Below are 15,735 nucleotides of genomic sequence, written 5' to 3'. Positions count from 1 at the left end.
TAACGATTTTGCGACGGTTATATGGCCTATATTGCGACGGTTACAACTGCCGCAAAGATAACATTGCGACGGTTTGGGAACTGTCGCAGAGTTGTCCGTCACCAAGCAATTTTGCGACGGTTACTAAAACCGTTGCGCAAACCGTCGCAATATTTGAATTGCGACCCTTTTATCAACTGTCGCACGAAATGCCTCAAAATTAATATTACGACCCTTGATGTACTCGTCGCACGAACTGCCTCTATATTAATATTACGACCCTTTTTTTACCTGTCGCACAAAATGCCTCTAAATTAATATTACGACCCTTATATACTCGTCGCACGAACTGCCTCTAAATTAACATTGCGACCCTTCACTTAACCGTCACACAAACTGCCTCTGTATTAGATGACGTGATATTTTTTATATAATTTTTAAAAATACATTTTATATAATTTTTTAAAATTAATTTATTCTTTAACTGTTAATTATTTTCTAAAAATTAATTTATACTTTTAAATAAATTTCATATCACTTTTTAAAAATACATCAATCATTATTTATTTTATTTTATAAATATTTTGTATCACAATTTAATAAAGGTTAATGCATACTTATATTAATATTATATATATATATATATATATTACAATACAATTAAACATTAATTAAATTACAATTTAGGAATTATTACAATAATATATACAACAATCATTTTATATATTTTTTTGTTACAATACTTGTCTAATTATTATTTTTATTTAAACTGTAATATAACTAAACAAAAATAAATAACATAAGCTAATAATAAAATAAAATAAAATTCATAAACATATAGAGTATTAAATTATGCTTCTCATACAACATTAAACAAATTCAAAGAAAACACAAAAGTATCATACAACATTAAACAAATTCAAAGAAAACATAGAAGTATGTATTTAAATTTCTTAATTAGAGTGCATAAATTAAAAGCAAAAAATAAACTAAACAGTGCTAGGTGAATCTAAGTCATGGCCTTCAGGAATATGACTCCCTTCAGAGGAAGGCTTTCCATTTCTGGGTGATTCCAAGTCAGGTGCCTGGAACAAAACAAAAAATTAATAAAAATAAGTAAAAATCAAAAGCATACTAGTGTCAACATTTATCAAGTATATTCAATTTTTCCACCTCTCACTGTGAGTACAAAATAAGCAGCAACATACACTACAATTCATCAAGAGTAAACAAAAAATAATGATCAAAATATAATTTTTCGTTGCATTTCTTCAATACTAACTTCAAAGAAATTACTTTAACTGACAATTCATCATACCTGGGAAGCTTCACGTATTAAAAATTCTTGTATAGCTTCCCTAAATTCTTCATCAACAAGGTAATGACAGCTAAAAGTTGTCACAGGAAGATATCCACGTTAAATCTTGTGTTCACCCTGAGCTCCCGCCTCTACTGTTTTAAGATTCAGTTCTATAGCTGCTTCAATTGCCTGTCATGTCAAAACAAAGACTAAATATATTTTTTGTTTCCCTGATATACTACATCTGAGTTATATGCACACATAATGACAGAAAGATCGAGTATAATTATAGTTTTTCTTCTCTTGATAAAAGAAAAAACTATATTGTAGTCCAAAAATGAAAAGTAAAAGATATCCTCCTAAATCAAATCAAAAAAGAAAAATAAAGCATTTTCATGTTCCTGAAACTTCCATAAACACTGAAGCCAATATAACAAAATGAAAGTGAAAAAGGCGTGGGTGGGGGGAGGGAATTGATAAACAAAAAATGGCGAAGGGTGGAAAAGTTAGAACTCATAAACAACTTGAAAGAAGAGGGTAAAAGCTCCTTTCAACCAAACAATAGGTGGAGGAGTGGCTAAACTAGAGGTTCAAGAGAAAAAAAAAATTATAAGCTGACAATCACTAGGAATCAAAAAGGGAAGTCTATTCCTTAAAAAGATGCAATGGAGGAACGTCTGATTGAAAACTACAACATTATTCCCCAACCATAAAATTAAAACCTAGCAAAAATAGAAATAATCATCTTATAATAATTGAAGGGGAAAAATGAGAAGTACCTGGTAATAACATGCTTCAAAATGCAGACTTCTTATAATGCCTTAACTTTCTCAAATAACTGTATTGAATGAGAGAAATCTTAAAAATAGGAAAGTCAACATATTGAGCTAAAACTAAACAGGGGCAATCTCATCTCATCAAGGAAATCATGTGATTTTTCCCAAATTTTTATAAACACCATTGATGTGTCAAAATTAGTTCCCATTTCATCTCAAAACAGGATGTTTTCAAAAATAGGTCCAGATTCATACTCATCTTTATAAGTTCATAAGTAAGTCTCAACTCATGCAAAATAGGTGCTTCCAAAACCATTAGAACCATCACAAAGTCTACTTTCAACAAAAGTGCCAAAGAAATATAATTGTTGTTATAGCAGTACAGTTTGCATAAAAAACATAGAGCATGTCTAACTCGCAGGGGACAATACCAAACTCATCAAAAATCACACAAGCATCCAAATCATATGTGACCAATTGTGTTAGGATCTTCTTTTTGATGTAAAAAAAAAAAAATCGAACCTACCAAGTAAAACCCCACACAAAAAAATCGAACCTCCCCACATACTTCTTTTCTTTTATACTAAATTTCTCCTTTTATATTAAAGAACTTGCCTGATTTCTTTTTTTGGCCAACAGCGGAATTAAACCTTAATTAATGAATGGGATTCAGACTAGTTTTAAAAAATGGGTATATGGTTCTTGCACGTTCAGGATAATTTTGGTGGTTAACACTATTGATAGTACATGGTCATAAAAGCTTTGATACTATCTCGTGAATTAACTACTACTAACACTAACATTATATGGTTTAAGAAAATGGATTATAAAAGAAAACAATTCAAATTGATGGTACATATTTTTTGTCTGAGAAAGCTTTAATGGGCAGAGAAAGCTTTTAAATGATACCTTCACAGTGGAAAGAGTAACAAAAATTATATTTTTAGTTTATTACTATCCATAAGCACAGAATATTTTAAAAGATATGTGGAAGATACGTGGAATATATATTCATATAAACATGCTACCTAAATGCTAATATCTAAATGCTAGCTACCTAAATCATTAGAACATCACATTTAGTACATGAATCAAAATATATTCATATAAACATGCTACCTAAATGCTAATAACTCCAGAAATTCTGAATCAACCTAAAAATTGAGAGAACCCAAAATAATTATGCTTATAACAACAATAAACTTTACTGACACGTGATCATATAATTAATTTCAGGAATAATCTATATTTAATTGGTACAACAATGAGATTACTTACCCCTGTTTCTTCTTTGACCTCTCTTACTGCTACTACAAAAATATCCTCTTCCTACATAAATTGAACAAGTAGATTATATGCACGTAGTATAGATCCTTATTTCTTTATAACAAAGATATTGAACACATCTACCTGCTCAACAACTCCAGTAGGGAATTTGTAGACTCCAATTCCCTGAAATTGTCCACTATTCTCCTGAACAGCTAGGACCTAACATTGTTGAATAAATAGAAAATAAGATTTTAATCATCAATGAGTTTAGTACCAAGAAAATTAAGATGCTCCTTTGTAAAACTACAATCATGAAAAAGACAGACCAATTCACATGGGGAAACAAGCAAACCCAACACTTGATGTAAAGCTATTTTTTAATTTAAAATGAGAAAATGATCTTCTTAAAAACTAAAATATATTCTCATTAGTATTACTCTACTTTAAAACATATTTTTATTCTATTACAAAAGTGAGCCTGTGGTCTATATTCTATTGGAATATTTATATATATTCATTGAACTCACCGTTCTGGCTGTCATATGCATGTCTGTCTGGTGCTGATTAACAGGTATTTATACACTTTTGCACCGTTTAATTTATGGGTCAACAGAAATGAACATCACATGAAAGGAAAAAGCTCAAATTGTTCAATCATACACGTAAAAACATAGATTGTTATTCACTAACCATCACAAAGGAACACTACGAAGACTTGAGAACGGTTCACACCATAGGGAATCAAGGTAAATTGAAACCCCAAACATTGATATCAAAAAACAAGGCAACCCTAACCATGAAATGTAAGGTGTATTTCTCGCTCCCTCTCGCATTGTAACATAAATAAACTGATTTTTGGTTTGGCGAGTTATGAAAGACTCTCGTGTTTGGGGGTTTTTGAGTCGAGACATAAATGCTACCAATTTGGGGGTAAAAAGAGAAAAAAGATATGTACCAGGGTTTTGTGCTGTAGAGGAGTGGAATAGCTCTTGTGTTGTAGAGGAGCGCAATAGCTTTTGTTGTAGAGGAGCGTAGTCAACAATGTGCGCAGTGCGGCGGGGTGGGCTGCGGTCTCAATGAAGGAGGAGGGTTTTGTGAAAACGGAGCATTTCAGTGAAACAGGCGCGAACAAAATTGAAGCTTTTCGTTTTGTGGCTCATTCTTTATACATTGCGACAACTCTACTAAACTGCCTCAATATTTAACAATTTAACGACAGTTAATGGGAACTGCCATGTAAACCGTCGCAATGTAGAAGCGGAGACGGTTATAGTATAACCGTCGCAATCTCTGGGTCGCGATTTTACTATTTTCTTGTAGTGTAAGTATATATCTATTTGACATATAGTTACACACAATTTTAGTATTGATTTTGAATGAAATTTAATAATATTTGCGTGTTACTATAATTTATATTCATATTTTTTAAATATATACTAATATATATTATATTTATTGTGTAAGTAAAAATAATTTTTAATGATATAATATGTGTCACTATAGGATGTATCACTATATCACAATTTCCTCGTATATATTAGTATTTTCCTTACTTTAAATGTAAAAGTTTTGAACTCATAATTGTATTTAATTATAATTATAATATATAATATTTTGTGCTCCTACAAGGAGTGACCATCCCAATGCAACAGGAGTAGCCCATAGTGGATCCCACAAGCGATCACCATTACGTGTCACATTTCTTCACCCAAAAATGTTAAGATGCATTGTAACTCACACTTTACATCCACGTGGCGCATAGTGATTGGTCCTCAGTCTCCCCTTTTGTTTTGGTCAGACAAAAGAGACGAAAGCATTGCTGAAAACGGCAGCGTCAGGTGCTGCTCCCACGTGTCCATCATCCCGCAACGCTCGTCGTTTCAATTGACTACTCTTGTCGTTTAATTAGGGCGTTTCCACGGCAACACGTGCGAGTCATGAAAGATGATACACCTGCGTGCACGTGGAAGAACCAACAGCATTGGTCGGTGTGGAGATGAGTTATGATTAGGATTTTGGGACCAACATACCGAACCGTGCCAAACAGGAATATGAAATAATTTGTTGCAATAATATGTTATACTTTTTTTTCTTCTTATTTTGTTTTATTAATATCATTACAAAATATCTAAATCAATCAACGTTGAATTTTTTTCAAAAAAAAAATAAAGATAAAAGATTGTATTTCGAAAGCAATGATTTGGCACTCATTTCATGGATATTTGTTGTTAGCACGTCCTTATTATACGTTTGAGATCTCGATAAAATATTATTATATGTGATGCCAATAAAATCTGAATCTGGAAATATAATATTTCATCTTCACGTACTTTGTAAACTTCAAACATAAGACATTTTAACCCTAAAAAGAAGACAATTTTTTTAATGGTTGGTTATATTAGTTTATAAACTAAACTTTATGAGTTTGCTGGAGACTTAAAAGTTATAAAATGTGTTTACTAAAATTAACATATAATAAACATATTGAGAGTTTATAAATTAGTTAAAACTTATGAAATATAACTTTTAAAGTTATAAGTAAAACGTTAGAAATTCATAATTAATTAATTGAATTGAAAGTGTTTGATAAGATTAATTAATAATATACAAAGAATTAATCACTTATACATTGCTAGTGTAAACTTTTTTTTATATATTAATAATCAATCATATTTTTTAATAGCGTCATGTCATTTGCTTATTTAATGAACTAAAAATAAAAAAATAATTTAAAAGATATGATTGGTTTTCAGTGTAAAAAACTTTACACTGACAGTGTATAGATGATTAACTCATAAACAAAATAGTTTTAAAATTTAAATATAAATATTGGCTCTAAATATATAAACTTTCATATACTAAATAAATTTATTTTAATCAAACTGACTTATAAGTTTGTTAAATATGTTTTATAAGCTTTTCAAATATCATGCTAAACATAAAGACACATTTATTTATTTGATAATGAGAGGAAGGTAAAAGCAAATTAAAAATATTAAAAATATATTTTAAATAAATTAATAAAGATTAAAAATATTAAAAGTATATAATCTATAAATTGCTTCAATGAATTTATAAAAAATTTATAAAAAAGTTATAAATAAATTTCATATCAAATAAATTTCCTTTAGTCAAATTAATGTTATACCAAATCTAATAAACTTCTCATGTGACTTTTCAAATTTTATTTAGAAGACACCTTTTGTGCCGACGTTTTCAATAAGTTGTTTCGATTGTGTTAATCTAGCCATCAGGATAATTAATCTGATACATATATAAGTTATGCATTACCTGATGATTAAGTAATAAGACATTTAGTTATCTTTATTTAATATATGTTTTAGGTTGAAGTACTGTAAAGCAAAAAAAAATTAACATCACTTTATATGATGTAGGCATGTAGCTGTCTCTTAATTAAATTATTTAAAATTTAAATATTTATAAAATAAATTATGTTAAACGATAAATATTCACTTTTCTAAGGATTGCATTAATGAGGTGGGTAATGAGGAAAATACTATGTTCTGGGATGATGTTTGGTATGGTAGTGGTGCTTTGAGCACTCGGTATGCACGACTCTATTCAATATACAATAATAAGTCGGCAACTTTAGCAGACATGTATCTAAGGCGTGAAGAGAGTGTGGTCTAGAATTGGTGCTGGAGAAGGGATCTCTTTAAGTGGGAGGAAGAACAATTGCAACTCTTGTATTTGGAATTACAAAGCGTAAAGTTATTTGAAGAAAAATTTGATGGCTGGAGGTGGAAACATGATTCGGGAGGATCTTATTCTGTCAAATATGCCTATCAAGTTATATAATAAACCAGTCTATATATGCTGATTTTCCTATGTATAGATATTTGTGGTCCAAGTTGATACCCTCCAAGGTTTCTAGTTTTGGTTGGAGGGACAGAATTCCAACAAAACAAAATCTAAACCTTCTAATGTAGCATCTTGTGTTTGGTGTGGTCTATATGTTAGGAAACCTCATCCCATCTCTTTTTTGAATGTTTCTATTCTTTTAAAATATGGATGTCTCGTCTTCAATGGTTTGGATTCTCCTTTGTTCAGAATAGTACTGGTTTGGCTAATTTCGAGCAATTTGTGGGAGTCCCAAATTGTAATGTTGTTAACCGGGTGCGATGGTCTTCTATTTGGTTGGTAACATTATGGTCAATTTGGCTTGCAAGGAATGAGGCAGTTTTCTCTCAAAAAATTATAGATTCTGAGGATGTAGTGGATTTAATTAAGTTGAGATCTTGGAATTGGTTAAGGGCTAAAGATTTAGCTTTTCAATACCCTTTTGCTCTTTGGTCTAATAACCCAATTTCTTGCTTAAATTTCTCCTGATATGGTTCTTCGTGTCTTACTTTCTAAGTGTTGACTATTGTTACTTATAATTGCCGTTTGAAGATCAATCTATTGATGGTATATTATTTCTTGTTAATGCTGTCATAATATCTATCGTTTGAGATGCTACTGTCATTGAGTTCACTACTTGGTTTTGAGGGTTACTAATGTCTAGCAACAGTTGTCCAAGCATTTGACTGTATTCATTAGATAGTTGGTATTTTTGCTAGTTTCATATATCTATGTCTAAGATTTTGAAGTTAATTTTTTTGTATTATGGGTTAGAGTATCCCTTGTACTCCTTTTTAATATATTTTTTCTTTGCCTAAAAAAAAAGTATTCACTTTTTTTTATATGTGAATTTAATTTTAAACAAAAATTAATTACTATTTTTAATTATAAATACTTCCCACAAATTTGACCTGTTCTCATTTAATTTAGGGAGTCTAATATTCAGAAATTTAATTTAGGGAGTCTAATATTCAGAAATGTGTTATTGTAAACTATATGACAAATTGGATTCTGATGGATAAAATTTTTTATATATATATTCTTTAAAAAAATACTCAGATATATGTGTAGTTAGATGCTCGATGAATTGTTCTTTAATTAATGATGGACTTTTATAGTTTGAGAAATCCTTTCTACCTGCTAACAAAATAACGAAGGGTAGCATATGTGATTTTTTTTTAAATTTTATTAATTACTTTTTAACCTCAAGTTATATGTTTTATTCTATTGTTAAAATAGACATATATTGAAGTTAATAATTATTCCGTCAGCAGCATCCGTAGCAAATGCTATCTTCTTGTCAAAAATAAAATAAAAAAGCAAATGCTATCTTAATTAACTTTTACCTAAAACTACATGGTAAAAGTGTTATTTTTTGGTCACGTACCAAACCTATAAATAGATACAATTAATCGTTATTTTATTTAATTTTGTCACTATGCATGAACTTACTTGCACGCTAAAATGGAAACTGCACTTAATTGCTGAATAAACTGTAAACAAATAGAGTGGTCACTCTCGATGATTCGTCAAAGAGAAATATTAATGGCACCAACATATTGTACAAAACATGGTACATGATTTCTGTCAAAAGTTTCATTTTATTTAATTTCTTCTTTAAATTATAGTTTATCCAATAACTTATATAGACACTTCAACCAGTATAAATCGTGAAACACAGTTTTTCACACTATTTATCAATGTTTTGATAAAAATTAATGGGGTGAGACTCAGACATGTTGTATTCCAGTATTTCTGGCTTTCTTTCTTTTAAATTGGCAAAAGAATTTCAAGATAAGAATTATATCAAAGATGTAAAGTTATTTTTGATAACTTTATTTAGATTTAGAAAATCAAACTAGTCTAGTCGAGTATTCTAACTAGTCTAGCTCAATTAATTAAGTATTATTTGAGTTGTTGATGACTAATTTTTATCTAAAAATTTGACTGATCAAATTATTTTTAGTAAAGTCTTTTTTTTAATCATATATTTTATATGGCTTAAAGTTAAATATAATTTTTGTTATTGTAATTTATTATCTTTTCATTTTTAGTTCTTATAAAAAAAAATTTGTTGTTTCATCCAAATTTTTTATAATATTTCAAAAATAGTTCTTATCATCAATTATTGTTAAAAAAATCTTATGTGGCAAACAAAACATATATTTATATTCATTATATTCCACTTCATCATATGTAAGTAAATTGATTTAAAAAAAATTAGACAACTTTCAAAATGTACTTCATTGTTGAAACTTCACTCGCACCCTCTTCAGGCCATAAAACATCACATCTTGACTATCGTTAGTGGCAAAGATGAACCACTAGTCTTCCTTCTTCGATGTGGTGTGTCCTGTTCGTTGTTATTGCAAGGGATGTATTAAGTGGTGGTGGTCTTAATAGTCCTAAGCCAACTAACACACTTCTTCTTGACCTTTGAGGAGGTGACATTGACTGTGGCACCAGTAAAGTGGTGGATGCTATTGTGGCACATGAGCTCCTATATGTGATGGAGGAGTAGCCTAACTTGAGGTCGAATTCCTTCATGGTAAAGTGGCGGTTGATGGGAACTTTGTAGAGGCAATGATCGTTGAAGATAAACTCGATGTCATTGTTAAAATCACATGATTTGTGAGAAACTAGTCCTCATCGGGATTGAACTTTGGATCGAGAGGTCTAGAGTTTGTAGTGTTAGATTTTAGATCCAAGAGGAGAAGTGTGACCACAAGGTGAGGATCATGAGAGTTTCTGTGTGATAAAATGCATTTTAAAATTCTTTCTAAAAAAATTAAAATCAATTTATATGAGAATAGTGAAGTGGAATATAACAAATATATATTTAAACCTTTTTATATTTACAAACTTTGACGAAACCATTATTAAAGAAATTAAGTCTTGCTCCAACTATACCTATTACTTGTTGATTTATTTTTTTTTTGTTATACGACAAGTTAAAAGTTTTAATTGTTTTATTAAATAATAATAAATATGAGAAGTAATTAATTTAAACCGAGATCAAATTTTATTTAATTTACTAATTAATTAGTCTAGCTTATTTGCGGTGTCACTATGAGGAAGAGTATGCATCATACACTTTCCAATGGTAACGACAGGAAACATATATATGAAGATGGTTCTCTGAACGCTTTGTGTTCATCAATTTATGATTTTCTTGGTCGACGTCGTTTTCCATGATAGAATTATGACAACACTCAAGCTTTTAGATGAAACAAAGTGTAAATTGACACTTTTGCGCATATTATTATATATTCACTCTCCATCATTTATTGATTTTGATTTATGAGACATGCATCAATTTTGAAGGAGTATGTGTGATAGGGTGATAGCTCCAATGGGGGAAGAGTGGCAAAGTCATGACCGGAACAAAATTCAACCCTTGTTACGTGCATGTTGCATTCTTATTACGTGTTGTTTGCCAAGAACAACAACGTTTCTCACTTGCCACGTGTATTTTTTATGGTTATACACTCCTCATGAGTCCAATTTATAGTCTATACTATGGTACAAATCATATATAGGTGCATGCATATTGCATAAAAAATAAGATAAGGAGCATTTGTTACATAAAAGAAATTTTCAGGTTTGATGATAATTATAAATGTTGATAAATAATTTTTCTGCTTAATTAATTATAGATATAATTTTGAAATATTTATAAATATTATCTGAGAAAAAAAAATTTGTATTGCATTGAGTAAAAAAGTGTAAATGTAAGGTGATACTTTTATAGTATTAAAACTTCATTTTTAACGTGTGAACAATTTTATGAGAAGTTATGTAAAATCTATTTTCATGAAATAATGTTTTCTAAAATATTACTTTTTAAATAATAAACCAAACATGAAGTATTAACATTTTTAACTTAAAATTTAATAAAAAAATAAAAAAAATTCATGATCAAATACTCTCTAATTTCAACATAGTACTTTAATAATTAGAGACAACATTATCAATCGTACTTGATGATAATGATGATAGTGATAATAATAATAACAATGACAATAGGGTAGGTGGCATTGTTACCATGACAACCATTGTCATCGTTACCTCCACTACGACCACATCGATGACAAATCCAAGACTCTAAGTTAGTGAGACAGTTTATCTTGAAAATAAAAAATTAATAATCATCATCATCATATATACAAAAAATAAAATATAAATGTCAAAAACATTTCTAAGTGGGTTCAATATATAAAATTAGAGAATGTAAAATATAATATTTTTAAATATACACTCATAATTTAATTAAAGTGAAAAGTACATTTGTCCACCATCATTCTAATATAGATACGTAGGTAACTGGCTACGACAACAACAATGATGATAGTGACACTTGCAACAATAATGATGTTAATAATTATAGAAGAGATAATATTAATAATGTTTTAAGGGAGTGTCTATAATTGATATTTAATATTAACTATTAATTATTTTTAATAATTCAAAGTCTACAATTTACTCATTTCTTAGCACACATAAGACATCATTGGATACGCTTCATATATATATATATATATATATATATATGAAGAGAGATCAAATTATATCAGTGCAATTTTAACAACTATTATATCGTTTAATGACTTTTAATTCAATGATGTCTTATCAAAATACACCATTAGATTGAGATTTCATTTCACTTAAGTTATATATAAAAAGTTGTATATTAATTAAAAATTATTAAATACCTCATTCAATGGCAGATGCAAAAAAATTGTTAAGTGGGATAATAAAATATTTTATAACATTTTTTTGTTTAATATTTTTTTGGATAAAATATATTTTTGTGATAAAGAATTTAATATAATTTTTTTATAAATTACAATTTTTTTCATAAATAGAGTGACAATTTCTCCTTTTTCTTTTTCTGTATGACTTTAACTTTATGATATTTAAGTATGACTTTAACTTTATGAGACAATTATTCTCATTCCTTTTGATGTGGTTCCTCTCCTACCAATACACAATATACATATACAAATCTTTTAGTTAAAAAATATAGTATATTATAATAAAAAAATTAAGACAATTTGTTAAGTCAAAAAATAATTTTAGATCTCTCATGGTTTATAAGTTTTAATGATACCAACAACATATTTTTGTAAGAAAACACGCTATAAAAGTCGTTGTTTCAGATTGGGTAAGTTGAAGTAATGTCTGTAAGACAAAGTTAATTAGATGAAGCATACAAACTGTTCCTAACGATCATTATTTATTGTAATTGACGAGTTTAAATGTTTAAATGAATGTTTTATACTTTAACAAATCAAAAGTTATTGTCTTGGAACTCACATTTTGTTTAGAGTGTATAAAGCATGAAGAGTAGCGGAACAAAGAACAAAGATCTCAAATTTCACTGAAAAGGCGTTGAAAAAAGGATTGCATTCTTACTTGCACGTTGACTTTGCTTTTTATTGTTCCCACTGTGCTACTCTACTTTGATAAGTAGCTTGAACTATCAAAGATAAGTAGTATGTTTTAGTTAAAGACATTAATTAAAATATTTAATGCACTAGTGAATACTTCTTCTCTCTAAATATCATATAAAGAAGTAAGATGAAACAGTTCTATGAGTTAGACTCAAGAAATTGCAACAATCATTTCTTTCAAAGCTACTATATAAGAAACCCTGAAACTCAAGAAAAAGAAGAGAATCACATATAGAGAATACAAGTATAAATATAGAAAAATGATTTGTACTCATCTCTTAAAAAATCTTCTTTTAGAGATTTCTTGTATTCAAAAGAATTGTTGTAATCACGTCTAAAAGAGACGACAACTACAACCTTGTAATACTTTCATAACCATTGTTATAAGGTAGAACCTAGAGAGGCTTGATGGTAAAAGAATACCTGGAATTGAACTTGGAGAGACTTATTTGTAAAAGAATACTTGGGTTGTGACTTAAAAAAATCAGTCAAAGAACACTTGTTTGAGCTTTAAAGTGTCTTGGTAAAAGAATACTTGTAACTTTGTTGAAAGTTAGTGGAACTTAATCTAATTGGATTGAGAACGAGATATAGTCTCGATAGTTGAGATGAACCAATATAAAAATATTGTGTTTTATTGATTACTCTTATTGACTCTTCGTTTATTGTAGATATTATTTCACGAACTTAAAAACGTGTGAGATTTTTATATACATTATTGAATCGCCCTTCTAGCGTGTATCTTTTCTCCACATAATTTTATCACAAAGTGAAAGCAATTGCACAATAAAATAAAATATAAATAAAATATTAATGTATTTTAACACATTAGATATAGTAAAACAATCATTATAAAAAAATATTACATATAGTGGCATACAAAAATTGTCACTATAAATATAATATATATAGGTATAAATTTATTTAATATATAGTTATAATTTTAATATAAATTTTGAATAAAATTAAATAATATATGTAAGACTCCTCCTGCAAGTCTTTCTCTCTCATTTTCCCCTTCCTTCCATTACTCTCTTCTCATTCCCTTTCTTGGCTGAAATATGGGTGTTAGGGTTTGATTTGGAAGGTGGAGCTGTTGAGAATCAAGAAGAGCAGCAAAGCTAATCTTCCTCCCCGAAGCAATTTTATTTCTCTTCTTCTTCTTCTTCTTTTTCTCTTCCCCGGGAGCTCGGAACCAAAATTCTTCTTCCTCCGAGGTAAGGGAAGCTAGAATTTGTTGATTTTGGGATAAAATATTGTATTGTTACAACAAATTGCTGGTTGCATGTTGATTAAATTGGAGTGTGTGGAATTAGAAAGAGGGGTTTTAAGTTGTTTGAAGAATGTGATGGATTGGGTTGAATTTCTTGTTGCACGTGGGGTTTGTGATGTTTTCTGAGTTGCATGTTGATGGTAGGACTATTTTCTTGCAAGTGCAGGTGTTGGGTCTCTTCGGGTTTTAAGTTTTGATGGATTTTGGGTGAAAAACATGTGGGAAGCCATGGAAGGGCAGAAATTTTAATCTGGAGCGCTGAATTGAGCGTTGTAGTGCTAGGGTTAGATGACCGAATTTGGTTTTAGGATCTTCATGAAAGTTGTAGCCTTGGATGTTAGCTTTCCAATGGCATCAGAATCACCCAAAAAAGAGGTATGGAACTCCAGATATGGTTGTTTTAGTGAACAGGGGTTAAGTTGTAAGCATTGGTTGTAGCTGTTGCGGTTTTTAAAATTTTTAACAAGGTAGGTGATGGAATTAGGACTTGGTATCTTCATGAGAGTTGTAGGAAATATTCTTATCTTTCATATGAGATAAGGATGATAATGATAGGAGTAGTATAAATTCATATATGTTGTTTTATGTGAAGATTGTCATTTCATAATAAGTGATTTGGTTAAGTCAAAAGTTGTTTTGAGTGCTTAGGTTGTTTTATATTGTTTGTGTGTGTAAGTTGGTATGATAGATGAGTTGTAAACATGTAGTGTGAGTTGTATTATATGGTGAAAATGTTGATAAAATATTTAATAATGATGTGGTGGGTGATGCTTTTGTGATGATGATGGGATGTAAACGAGATGTATGAGTAGCTATGATGTGTTGTGAATGTTGTAAGTAGTTACAGATGATTGCATAACATGGGTTGATGTGTGTTGTGTTGAAAGATGATTTTGTGTAGCATGATGAGGATACTTAGTAGTGAGATGTGAGATGCATGTTGTAGTTGAGTTGTGAAGTTGTGTAGTTGTGTATAGGTGTTAAATGAGTTGAAGAGTTATACGTTGAGTGAGTTGTTGTGCTAAATAGAAATGTGTTGAATATGTGGTTTGTTGTTAAAGTTACTTTATGTTATGTGTGAACTATTTATATGTTGTGAAACATGATGAGATGATATAGTTGTGAGTTGTGAGAAACATGATGTGAAGTGTGTAGATGTGTTGATATTTATACAAAATTTATTAGTAGACTGTGTTGCTAAGTCGTTAGATGAGAGTTGTATGTTGTTATAAAGTTGTATGTTGTACTATGTGTTGAAAAGATATTACTTTACGATGATTGAGTTATAAATTATGAGTTAAGCTTTTAAGTTGTTGAGTTGACTGTGTTGTTTAAAGTTGAAATGAGTTGATAATTGAGCTGATGAAATGATAACTATGTTGTTTAAAGTTGAAATGAGTTGATAGTTGAGCTAATGAGATGATAACTATGTTGTTATGCCATGATGATGAGTTATTGATCACTAGGACTAGGAGAGATGTTTTTGAAGTTGTTCATCCCATTATGTGGATTAGAGTGTTGTGGTGCTCTAAGAGCCCAATTTGTTAAAAAACCCTCCTTGGGAAGTTGTCCCTTGGAGTGAATGATGTGTTGTTCTCCTATAGGACTTAGTTGATCCTGTGTGTGGGCAAGGTCGAGGCACACCTGTATAGGGGCCAGGTCGAGCTATACTGATTACAAGCGGCTAATTCGAGTAAAGTACGAAGTCAGGAACTTAGTTCCTAACCAAGTATCGGAGGGTTGTAGTATTTGGAGGATAGTTAGTAGGCTAATCCCATATGTGGCTTAGTTGAGCTAGCTAATGCGGTGGTAGGCCTAAACCTA

The 15,735-nt window shown here is 29.8% G+C and overlaps 1 long non-coding RNA gene across 1 annotated transcript; it reads right to left on the bottom strand.

The window, feature by feature from the left end:
- Positions 1-817: 817 nt before the first annotated feature.
- Positions 818-4,635, bottom strand: LOC109791792 (uncharacterized). Its single transcript, XR_014431101.1, has 6 exons — positions 4,280-4,635; positions 3,466-3,543; positions 3,334-3,384; positions 2,059-2,117; positions 1,298-1,468; positions 818-1,064 (listed from the first exon to the last, which is right to left on the bottom strand). It is a non-coding gene; the product is annotated as an uncharacterized LOC109791792 (long non-coding RNA).
- Between the last annotated feature and the right edge of the window lie 11,100 nt (positions 4,636-15,735).

This window comes from Cajanus cajan, chromosome 1 (assembly GCF_000230855.2).
Source record: "Cajanus cajan strain Asha chromosome 1, NIPB_CcT2T_4, whole genome shotgun sequence".
In the NCBI taxonomy this organism is placed as follows: domain Eukaryota; kingdom Viridiplantae; phylum Streptophyta; class Magnoliopsida; order Fabales; family Fabaceae; genus Cajanus; species Cajanus cajan.
This window is presented reverse-complemented; position numbering and strand designations above follow the sequence as displayed.